Genomic DNA, 11,438 nt, shown 5'->3' with positions numbered 1-11,438 from the left:
TTAGTTCACTTAAAACTTTTCTTAATGATGTGAGTAATTAGCTCTACTTTTTTTTTCCACATTTTTAGCCAGTTGCTCCAATGCCCTTTCTACAATTTTAAATATTACTGATTTGAAATGAAGACTCGCATAGTTTCATTTACAGCACAGATTTGGGAGTCAGAGGGGTCTGGGTATGCATCTTGAGTGCCAGCTCTGCCTCTTCCCTGCTGTCGTGAGGATTCTGAGCGACAGTTTACGTGTGGCACTGGCACCAAGGGAGCACTTACTAATGTCAGTGTGTTGGGCATCATTATTACTTAGTGGTAGTAACAGGATTAATGGAGTTTTGAGGACTCTCTTCTATTCTGTTGATCTGCTCATCTATATCTGTGCCAGGTATAGATTTCTTGTAGTGTGATAGAATGTTTTAATATCGAATAGACAAAGGCCACTGTGTGGACTTTAATTTTTTGTACATAATTTTAAACATCTTTTTTATTGCACATATCATAATGCTTTTCTTTTTTTGTAGACATTTTAATTTATCATAGTCATAATAGGTACATTTTAAAAACTAAAAATCCTATTCTCTGGAACACGAGAAGACAATAAAGAGAAGCTAGGTGCTATTATACAAATGGAATATATGAACGTCAGTAGGACTATGTATGTGATTTTCAACCACATTCACATTACACACAGTTTTAAAATTACCTAATCTTACAATGACTTATTTGAAACCGTAGAGCTGATAGAGGATATATGCCATCTAAGTATCAGGTCAAGGGTATATAAAGACAATTTTATTGGTGGTCCTTACATGTGTGGGGAGAAGAGAACTATTTACAATATCTACCTATCATGTTTCAGGGGATATGTTTTAACAGTGAAGTTTTTATATTACAAAACAAGTTTAAGTATTCGTCATTTTAGAAATACCACTGAAACTAGAATGACATTTATTACCTATATTCAAGGAACATAGTAAACTAGTTGATAAAATGTACCTATCTTAGAGAAAACCTTAGTCTGTAGAGACAGATAACATAGGATTTAGCTTTCAGACACACAGAAGGCAACACCCGCTATAATGTCAATCTTAGTAAAAGAGCTTACTGTCATGAATACTTAGGTACTTGGCCAACTCCTGACCTAAGAGGTATACAAAGTCAAAACAAACAGAACACCCCAGGAATAATAAAAACCTCATTCCTTATCATTGCTTCATTTTTCTTCTTTTGTTTCAGGCTCCATATACTTCGGGCACAGGGCTGCATTAGGGCGGCATGTAAAAGCATCACTTTCATCTCCCAACTCTGTTAACTGTTCCAATGAAGACACACAAGTATAATGATTTTTTAACATATCTGGCAATTTAGAAATCTTGTGTTGAAGACGTCCAGAACGTTTAACTGGTGTTAGAAACTTCAGCTCTTTAAATGTAGAATTTATTTCATCAACCTGCATCTTCTTTTTTACACTTTGTATGTGTGGTGTAGTAGACACATTGTATTTAATTAAGCAACTCTCTCTAGTTTCTGTACTGGGAGTTTTAACATCATTGGCTGGATCTTTTGTTTTGTCATTTTGCTCTTTGTCACAATCTTGAAATACCACATTTCTGTGATGTTTATTGTCCATTTCTGGTGTTCCTGACTCTAGTTTAACACCAGTACCTTCAATGTTGACTTCTTGGATTTGTTCCTTGGTTGCACAAGGCTCTTCAAAAATTTCTCCAAAAGTAACTTTTTCTTGATTCTTCATTGTTAGAATATCTACAATTGCATGTCGCATCTCTTCGATAGGCTGAGCTCCTGCCAGAATGGCCTTCTCATAGATTGCGATAATATTTTCAATAGGACTTGTGAGTGGTTCAATACGTGCAAGGCATATCCAATATTTAACAAGTTTTTTGGCATCTGGAATATTTTTAATCAGGTCATTCAATGTGTCCAATATTTCTTCTTTTGGGCATCCCTCACTGATTAGGTAAAGGCATTCAGAAACTGTCTTGTTTATTTTTTCAGTAAATAATCTTTGTTCATCTTCTTCTGCAATGGTAGTCCAAAAGGACCAAACTGGTTTTTCATTTTGTCCTTCAGGTTCAGGGTGGGTAACTACTGAGCTAGGAGGCCTTTTCAGCACTCTTCCTTTACCAGTTTTCTACTCACGCAGACAAGCTTTTCTCTCTTTTGCAGTTTCTTTGGGCTGAGCAGATCTACTATTGATAGTTGCTTTTGCGATAGTATGTCTGTGCTGGTCAATGGTTTTTGACTTTTCTATCAGTTTCGTATTAGAAGATGAAGCAGGCCTGGCTATAATTTCTGATGTGATGTCTCTTGATAGTGCCTTATTTCTTTTTACTTCCTGAGAAGAACTGGTTTTGACATTAGATAAAACTGAATTTAACTGCAGTAAACCTTTCTCAGGAGGCCCTTTCCGAATTGTAACATTGGCAGAGGTTCTACTTACTGATGCCTCGGTTCATGGAGTCCTGGGTATTATTGTAGTGACTTCTAATAGGAGGACGCAAAAGTTGTCTGTTCTGACATGTAGTGCTCACAGATTTAGTGGTAGTCTTCATATCGGGGGCTCTCTCACTTTGCACTGTTATACTGCTGGTGTTTATAGGCTGAGGCTTTGTGGCTTCAGAGATAGTAGTTGCAAGTTTCTTTGTTGTTGCAGAATTCCCCTCTTTAACTTGTACAGGTTTTCTAAATGAATTAACATTTAGACTGAACAATTTGGCCACGATAAGATCCAAGCACAGGTTTCTTGAGCATGTTAGCATCTTGCTTTGGTTTTTTTAGTCATTTGGTTTCTTTTTATTATTGTCTTTAATGTGAAATGCTTGGTTTAATGTCATACATTGATTTGGGGGCTTGTCTTTATTTGCTAACTGCAGGGTTTGATTATTATTCTCCAAATTATGTGTGTTGATTGCTATAGTTGAATTGGTTAATTCATTAGAAGATTTTAAAGGAATACAATTTTTTTCAATTGTTATATTATTTTTGCTCCTTGTAGGTCTACTGATATTTTCCTTATCAGCCATTTTTGTCTTAAGTTTCAGAACTTTTGTTTCTTCTTTGACTTGACGCTCAGATGTCATCACTCTCTGGTCTTTACTGCTGGATAATATCTGATTTTCCTGTTTGTATGCAAAAATAGTTTTTCTTTTGAACAGATGTTCCTTGAGGTTTTGTTTTCTTTGTTCTTTGAACATGGGATGGGCCCTCTGACTCGGGGGAAGCAGTAGGTCTTGTGGCACAGCTTGGGTGCTCGTTGCAGTGTGGGTAAGGAGTCACGCCTCGGATTTGACCGCTTCACAATCCCTCTGAGTCCGGAAGCACTGCCAAATAATGCTTTTCATTGCTCCTATTTCCCAAGTCATTCATTATTATAACGACATTCTAATGTTTTTCTAATATTTTTAAATTTAGGATTTTGGTATTCAGAATGGCATCTTAATTCAGAAGTTTTTTAAAAGATTATAGACAAAGGATTTCATACGGAAAAGTTGAATGGTTTAAGATTATTTGGATTGGCTTGATTTATTATGAGGAAGAAATCAAGTTATTATTTTCCATTACTGTTGAGAATCAAATGAAGAAATAGGTTAAATTGCAACATTGGTTTCAGTTCAACAAAAACAGATATTTTTTTTTTTTTAACATGAGTCTGATTAGGGATGTTAAATACTATTCTGGGATTTAAAAAAAATGTCTGATCTTCTCGCTCTCTCTTTCTCTCCCTCCTTCTCTTCATCTCTCCTTCCCTCCTTCCTTCCCTCCCTCCCTTCCTCCTTCCCTTTCTCCTTCTCTCTCTTATTCTGCCAAGGAAAGAGAACAAAACCCAGCTGGTTGCTTGAGGGGCTTCCTAACCTTATGATTGCACGAACTTTAACCTTTAATGCAGGCTAACCTGTATTTTGGGGGCTTTCCACACATGTCAGGAACCGAAGTTCTGCCATCCTCATCAGAGTCCCACTCTAAATACATAGTTTTGCACAATAACACACATCTCTTAAAGCACTTATTTCCTTTGTCATAATCAGTTCCTCTTGCTTTGTCATTAGTATTTCAGGCATACTACTGAGTCATTATCGCTTCACATTCTCTCTTAAAAATATAGCTTTTCCTTTGTTTATTTTCTGCACATAGGTATATCATGGGGCAGGGAGTAGTGGGAAATGATCCATCACTGAGCACTATGATTTAGCACTCTGCGGTTTCTTTTGCTGTGTGTTTTTTTAAAACTCACACTAATTTTATTTAATGTTCTTCCCAACCTAATGCACATTATTGATGCTACTTTACATTTGAGGCAATTGCAAAGTATGGCCAGTGAGCTGGAAACAGAGAAATAATGGAGACTCATAGCATTGCAGTTTCCAGAAAGTTTCCAGTAACTTCATTGCTTTGGATTAACGTTAATCAACCAAATATTATCGAGAGTTAATATTATAGTGGATGTTGTGTGAGATGTTGTGTAGTTATTCATGCATCATTCAGCAAATATATATTGAAAGCCAGCTGTTAGGTGCTGGGAATGTACTGGTAAGAAAATAGAGATGAAGTTTTCAGTCTGGCAGGATTGGCAGACAAAAGCGTTACAGGTGCTATGAAAAAAAGAGGTGTCAAATTTGTTTGTTCACCACACATTTCTTGACCACCTCCTTCTTTGTGCAAAGCACTGGAGTTACAAAATCTGGGAAGTGGATCAGCAGGGGTGGCCTGTGAGAGGAGTTGAGTAGGGGCTTTTCCAAGTTGTGAGTGAAACAGCTCCTCTCTGGTACTTGAGCCAAAGATCACCAGGGAGACAGTGTCAGAAATTCCCTTCCTGTCTTCCTACTGCCTGCCACCATTAGAGCCACCCATCACATGGACTGCCATTTCAAGTTGGGCAGTGGGAGCAACTGTGGAAGTCACCTCAAGATGGCAGGTGGAGATGTTGGCAGATGGGTCTTCAGTGGCCCTGGAAGGAAAGAGGCAGACAGAGAAATCCTCCCAACCAGGGAAGGCTCTGAATAGGCCCAGGTGGGGGATAAGGATAGGTCTCTGTAGCCATGCTCTTCCCATGAGCTCTGGAAGTTGGAATTTTGATAGTTTTTCCAGCTTTGGTCTAAGCCCCAAGTCATATCAAAAGCGATGTCTTCCTTCCATCTCAACCATTCATTCATTCAACCAGCCATCAAATCAACTGGCCAAAAACTCACATTTCTCCCATCGACTGGCCTTTCACATAGAGCCTTTGGAGAATGCACGCCTAGGCTTTTATAAGAAAATTTATGTGATTTAATCGGTCCTTTCTCTTGGTTATATGAACAAAAGATGGTTTAATGCATGATTTACTGAACAGCAACAGATAATTCTAAGAGTTGATTGCCTTCTTCAGATATCTGAAGGGTTCTGTCAAGGAATGAAAATTAGATTTATTCTTTGGAGCCAGAGGGCAGAATGAGGACCAAAAAGGAAATGTTACATTGTTCACATCTCCATTCATTATAAGGGGGAGAGAGGTTATCTTTACAAAATGCTGCCTAATAGTGGAGTCAGCAACCCCAGGAGGTAGTGAGATTCTTTTTTTAAATTTAATTTTCAATTACAGTTGACATATAATATTATAGTGGTTTCAAGTGTACAAAATAGTGATTAGACAATTATACATCTTATGAAGTGAACACCCTGATAAATCTAGTACCCATCTGGCATCATACATAGTTATTACAATATTATTGACTATATTATCTATGCTGTGCATTTATATCACCATGACTATTTTTATAACAGTCAATTTGTACTTCTTAATCTCGTTCACTTTTTTTCACTCATTCCCTGAATCCCCCTCACATCTGGTGACTATCAATTTATTCTCTGTATGTATGAGTTTGTTTCTGTTTTGTTTGTTTATTTTGTTCACTGCATTCCACGTATAAGTGAAAACATATGATATTTGTCATTCTCTGTCTGACTTACACTTAGCATAATAGAGTCTAAGTCCATCCATGTTGTTGCAAATGTCAGGCTTTCATTGTTTTTTATGGCTGAGTAATGTTCCATTGTACATATGTACCACCTCTCCTTTATCCATTTGTGTGTCAGTAGACACTTAAGTTGCTTCCATATCTTGACTGTTGTAAATAATGCTGCAATGAACATAGGGGTGCATATATCTTTTCATGTTAGTGTTTTGGATTTCTTCAGATAAATACCCAGAAGTGGAAATGCTGGGTCACATGGTAGTTCTATTTTTAATTTTTTAAAAAACCTCCATACTGTTTTCTATAGCGGCTGCATCAGGTTTCAATCCCACGGTTCATGAGGGTTCCCTTTTCTCCACATCTTCGCCAACATGTGTTGTTTGTTGATTTACTGATGATAGCCATTCTGACAGGTGTGGGGTGATATCTCATTGTGGTTTTAATTTGCATTTCCCTGATGATTAGTGACGTTGAGCATCTTTTCATAAGTTTGTTGGCCATCTGTATGTCTTCTTTGGAGAAATGTCTATTCAGGTCCTCTGCCTATTTTTTAATTGAATTGATTGGTTTTTTTATGTTAAGTTGTATGAGTTCCTTATGGGGATATTAGCCCCTTATCGATGTATCATTGGGGATATCTTCTCCCATTCAGTAGGTTGTCTTTTCGTTTTGTTGATGGTTTTTTTCACTGCGCAAAAACTTTTTAGTTTGATATAGTCTCATTTGTTTTTGAGTTTGTCTCCCTTGCCCGAGGAGACACATCCAAAAAAATATTGCTGAGTGCGATGTCAAAGAGTTTACCGCTTATGTTTTCTTGTAGGAGTTTTATGGTTTCAGGTCTTACATTTAAGTCTTTACTCCATTTTGAGTTTATTTTTTTATATGGTGTAAGAAAGTGGTTTAGTTTCCTTCTTTCTTTCCTTCCTTCCTTCCTTCCTTCTTCCTTTTTTTTTTTCTTTCTTTTGCATGTATTTGTTCAGTTTTCCCAACACCATTTTTTGAAGAGATTGTCTTTACCCCATTGTATAGTCTTGCCTCCTTTGTCATAGATTAAATGACTGTATAGGCATGAGTTTATTTCTGGGCTCTCTATTCTGTTCCGTTGATCTATGTGTCTGTTTTTATGCCAGTACAATGCAATTTTGATCACTATGGCCTTGTAGTGTAGTTTGATATCAGTTAGGATGATGCCTCCAGCTTTGTTCTTCCTTCTCAAGATTGCTGTGGCTATTGCTTTAGTGGTTCCACATAAATTTTAGGATTATTTGTTCTGGTTCTGTGAAAAAATGCCATTGGCATTTTGATAAGGATTGCATTGAATCTGTCAATTGCTTTGGGTAGTATGGACATTTTAACACTGTTAAAGGTAGTGAGATTCTTGACTCAAGAAATATTAAATTGAAGATTGCAAAATCCTTTAGTGGTTATTCTGTATACGAGAGATGGGTATATGCAAGAGATGGTAGGAACGCAGAGTTCATGGCATCCATGAGTCAATATGATGTGAATGCTCATGTTTAAACACATACGTATGTTTAAAACACATATTTACCAGTATTTTAAACAGAGTAGAACTTAGATTTTTCTTCTTCATTAAAAAAAATACCTAAAATGAGAAAATAGACTACAGCCACGGTTGGGGCTTAGATCTTATAAATGTCGGGGCATAGGTAACGTTCTACATTCTATTTTTACATTCTATTTTTCACACTTACTGCTCAGCATTACTTAGGAAAAGTGGCCTAGGGTAGGATTAACAATCTGCCTGGGCATCCAAAGGCAGAATCTGGATCAGCCATCAAAAGACCCAGGTAAAATTCAGTGTGGACCCTTGATGTTCTCCAACCTTTCTGTAGCTTTCTCCTGCCTCAAACAGACCCTGTCCCTTGACCTGTAAGTCCCCAAATGATTATGCTGCCTCTCTGCAGTCCAAACCTGACCCCCACCTTCAGGGTCTTTGTTGTAGGAAGACATCCATTACTTATATCCATTACTCTGTCTTTCCCCTCTTCAACCTCTTCCCTAATGGATTCCTTCTTAAACTTTCCATTCTGCTTAGTCTCCAAAGATAACAATCTGAGAAATTTATGTTAGTCTTTTGAATGACCGCTGGCTCACCTATTCTTAGGAAACAAGAATATAAGTGGAGGTGGTTTGGAATATGTGTGGTGGGTTAGGAAGTGGAGGTCATGAACAGGCCTGGGGGAAACCCTTCTTTTTCTTGTCCTCAGTCCTTTGTCAGACAGCCTGGAAGCCCACTTGGAATAGGGTCCAAGATTCTAACAAACTTCTAACAAACTCCCAGGCCGTGCTGTGCTCTGCAGCACAGAACGGCTCTCCCTGACCACCTCTTCCTACCGCCTGCCCATAATAGAACTTTAAAATTGGAAGGGATCTTGAAAATCTTACCTAGTTAACCTCTAAAATATTGGTCTATAGAGTGACTGTATCTGAATCACGGGGTGGGGGTGGGGGTGGGAGGAGCTTCAAAACCCTCAAGAGGTTCCCAGAGGCTCTGATTCAGTAGCTCTGTGGGAGGTCCCAGGCATCTATATTCTTTCGAAGCTCTTCAGGACAATTGGAGGAGCAAAAAGGCTTAGGGCCGGCCATTAACAACCTTCTCATTTTATAAACAACGAAAAGGTCATGAGTGGTTATGTGATCTGCCCAACAAGATCCAGTTAGTGATGGCATCAGGATTAAAACTTAGAGACCCATTTTCAGCCCACCACCCTGCTAGTTCCTCTTTGGCTGCCTGGGGCAGTTGCTTCCTCTAAGAAAGGAAAGCAATTTCCTACCCCTGAATAAATGATTCTTAAGTATAAAATGAAACTCAAGTCCATGGCTGTTTAATTGGGTGCCATTTCACCCAGAACATTTCTTCATGCTGGAAGCAAGCCCAAAGAGTTGTAATGTGAATTACTTTCTATCCTACTCGAAAAGGAAGTTGCTTGGAGAAGTGCACTTGAAGAAATGGTAGTGTTTCCCATTATATTTCCCTGGGAGATAATTTCATAGTTTAAAAGCGCTCTGTTCCTGGGTGTGTTTGTCTGATGCCCAATGAAAATATTGACGCTTTCAATGATTTCCACACAATCAGCAACCCTACAATTGACATTCTTTGTCAACTGTTTCTTTGTTCTTAGAATTGGAAGCTTTTGTGTTTATTTTCATCCCTCATGCCATAGCTCTGGTGTGGGGTTGCGTTTACCTGGTCTCGTTGATTTCAGGTGAAACACTGAAACTTTGCACACATTTGCACATTCTCCCTCCTTACTGAGTGGAGCAAATTCAGAGAATGGAACTGTGGTTTGGATTTTTTTCTGCCGTCTGTGTTGAGCATTCCTCCTTCACCATTTTTGGTTATTTCTCTTTGGGAAGAAGAAAATCTCTATTTACGTGAAAGAAAGTATATGCTGGTCTCGTCCCACCTAAACAAGTAAGGTTGTGGAATGTACCACGGCTTGGGAGGGCTTTCTTTACATCATCTGCATCTCAGACCCAGACCTCTTCCTCTCCACTCACAGTGGGACATCTCAGCCCAGGGACCTCTCCTCCCTGGTCCTGAAGCCACGCTGGGCTGCTCTGGCAACCAGACTGCAGCCTATGGACACCACCTGAAGGAGTTTCCTGATAAACAGAACATCTAGTGACCCATCTCTGGATTTCTCTGGTGGAGACAAATCTGTTCTCATCCTATGAATGCTGCCTCTAGTGAAAAAAAGTGAAGACAGGAAGAGACTGCTTTGGAGTGAAATTTCTCTCTGGAGCAGTTTTTAACTAAGTGGCCTAAGATTGAGTCTCATTTATAGGACATTATACACATTTCTGGGGCAATGGGTTTCAGCAGGTGCTCTCATTGTGTAATGGACCAAGCCCTGGACTAAGAGGGGGAGGGTTGAGTGCTGGGCTCAACTCCCTCTGCATGATGGGGTGTCCTAGGGAGCTTCCGGCTTCCCATCCTTATAATGGGATAATGTCACCCTGACTATTTAAAATGAGAGGAGATATATAAAAGCACTTGGTAAGCTATAAACCTTGAAACAAATATAAGACGGTACTGTTACCACCCAGAAAACATGTTCCATATGTTGTGTGTAATTGTTGGTCTTCCGTATTAGGCTTTTATAAGCTGTGTAAAAGATGGTGTGGCAGCTGTGTGGCGGCTGTGAAAATTCTCCTCTCACATCAGCTCCTCTGGGAGCAGAGTCTACTGAGTCCCAGCTGCTGAGCTCTGAAGGACAGCACAGTGTCAGCACCAGGCATGCTTTCCAGGTCCTGCTCTCCACCCATGGCTAAGTGTGGCAGGCATCCTAAGACATGGGAAACACAGGCTCCTCTGAAGGGTCATTTGGTCTGATTTTGGCTGAGGACTCCTCGTTAGTCTTGCTGGAACTTTCCTAGAAACTGCAGAGCACTTTCAGACTTCCCTCCCGCCCTCCCTCCCTCCCTCCCTCCCTCCCTCCCTCCCTCCCTCCCTTTTTCGCGTCTGTCCTTCAAAGGAGTCAGAACTCATTGCAATGTGATGGTTACCTCTGCCTCCCTCCTCATTTTCTCCGCTGATGTTGCCTCTCTCTCTCTCTCTCTCTCTCTCTCTCTCTCTCTCTCTCTCTCTCTCTCTCTCTCTTTAAGTTTCTTGTTCGCATGACATTCTTTTTTTAAAACTTTTATTAATTTTAAGTGTGTTTTTCCAGGACCTATCGTCTCCAAGTCAAATAGTTGTTTCAATCTAGTTGTGGAAGGCGCAGCTCATAGTGGCCTATGTAGGGGTCAAACCAGCAACCCTGGTATTACGAGCAATGTGCTCTAACCAATTGAGCTAACTGGCTGCTCCTGTGTCTTCATCGCTTAAGACAAATCCCTTGCCTGTCTTAATCTTATTTTAGTATCTGTTTCTCAGAGAGATGGAGTAATGCAGACCATGAATTCAACTTCCTGGGAGTGTCCCACAGCCCCTAGAGCTGTGAGCAATGACAGTTTTCCCAGACCATGGAGCTCCCTTGGCACACGCTTCTGGACAAGGTCAGTAGTCTGGTTCTACTCAGTTCTTGGGCATGTGAACAGTTCCCTTACAAGCATCCTGCTCTTTGTTCCCAGCACTCTCAGGCCACTCGCAGGGACAGATTCCAAGCGCCCATTCCAGGACCAGGACCCACACTTTAACCTGCCCTACAGCCTCTTCCTCGGGCCTGCCACTTCTTTCTTTAGTCCTTCATCCTCAGAAGCTCACATTTTACCTTTTTTTCCCACACACAGTAGTCCTTAATGTTTCTCTATTAGAATGAACTAGATTGTAAAAAAACAAACAAACAAACAAAAAACAACCCTCAGTGACTTAAAATAACACGGGTTTATCTCTCGGTAGTCCCATGTGTCTGATGTGGGTTGGCAGGAGGGCTCTGCTTCTCAGTCATTTAGGGACATGGGCTGAGGCTGAGGGAGGCTGCCTGATGACAGAGGCAGAGAAGAGGAG

General features: G+C 39.9%; 1 pseudogene; it reads right to left on the bottom strand.

Moving 5' to 3' along the window:
* Positions 1-1,206: 1,206 nt before the first annotated feature.
* LOC109444440 (cytoskeleton-associated protein 2 pseudogene) lies at positions 1,207-3,223 on the bottom strand (annotated as a pseudogene).
* Between the last annotated feature and the right edge of the window lie 8,215 nt (positions 3,224-11,438).

The sequence above is a fragment of the Rhinolophus sinicus genome, chromosome 3 (genome assembly GCF_057876585.1).
Source record: "Rhinolophus sinicus isolate RSI-liver-muscle chromosome 3, RSI-T2T, whole genome shotgun sequence".
Classification (NCBI taxonomy): Eukaryota; Metazoa; Chordata; class Mammalia; order Chiroptera; family Rhinolophidae; genus Rhinolophus; species Rhinolophus sinicus.
This window is presented reverse-complemented; position numbering and strand designations above follow the sequence as displayed.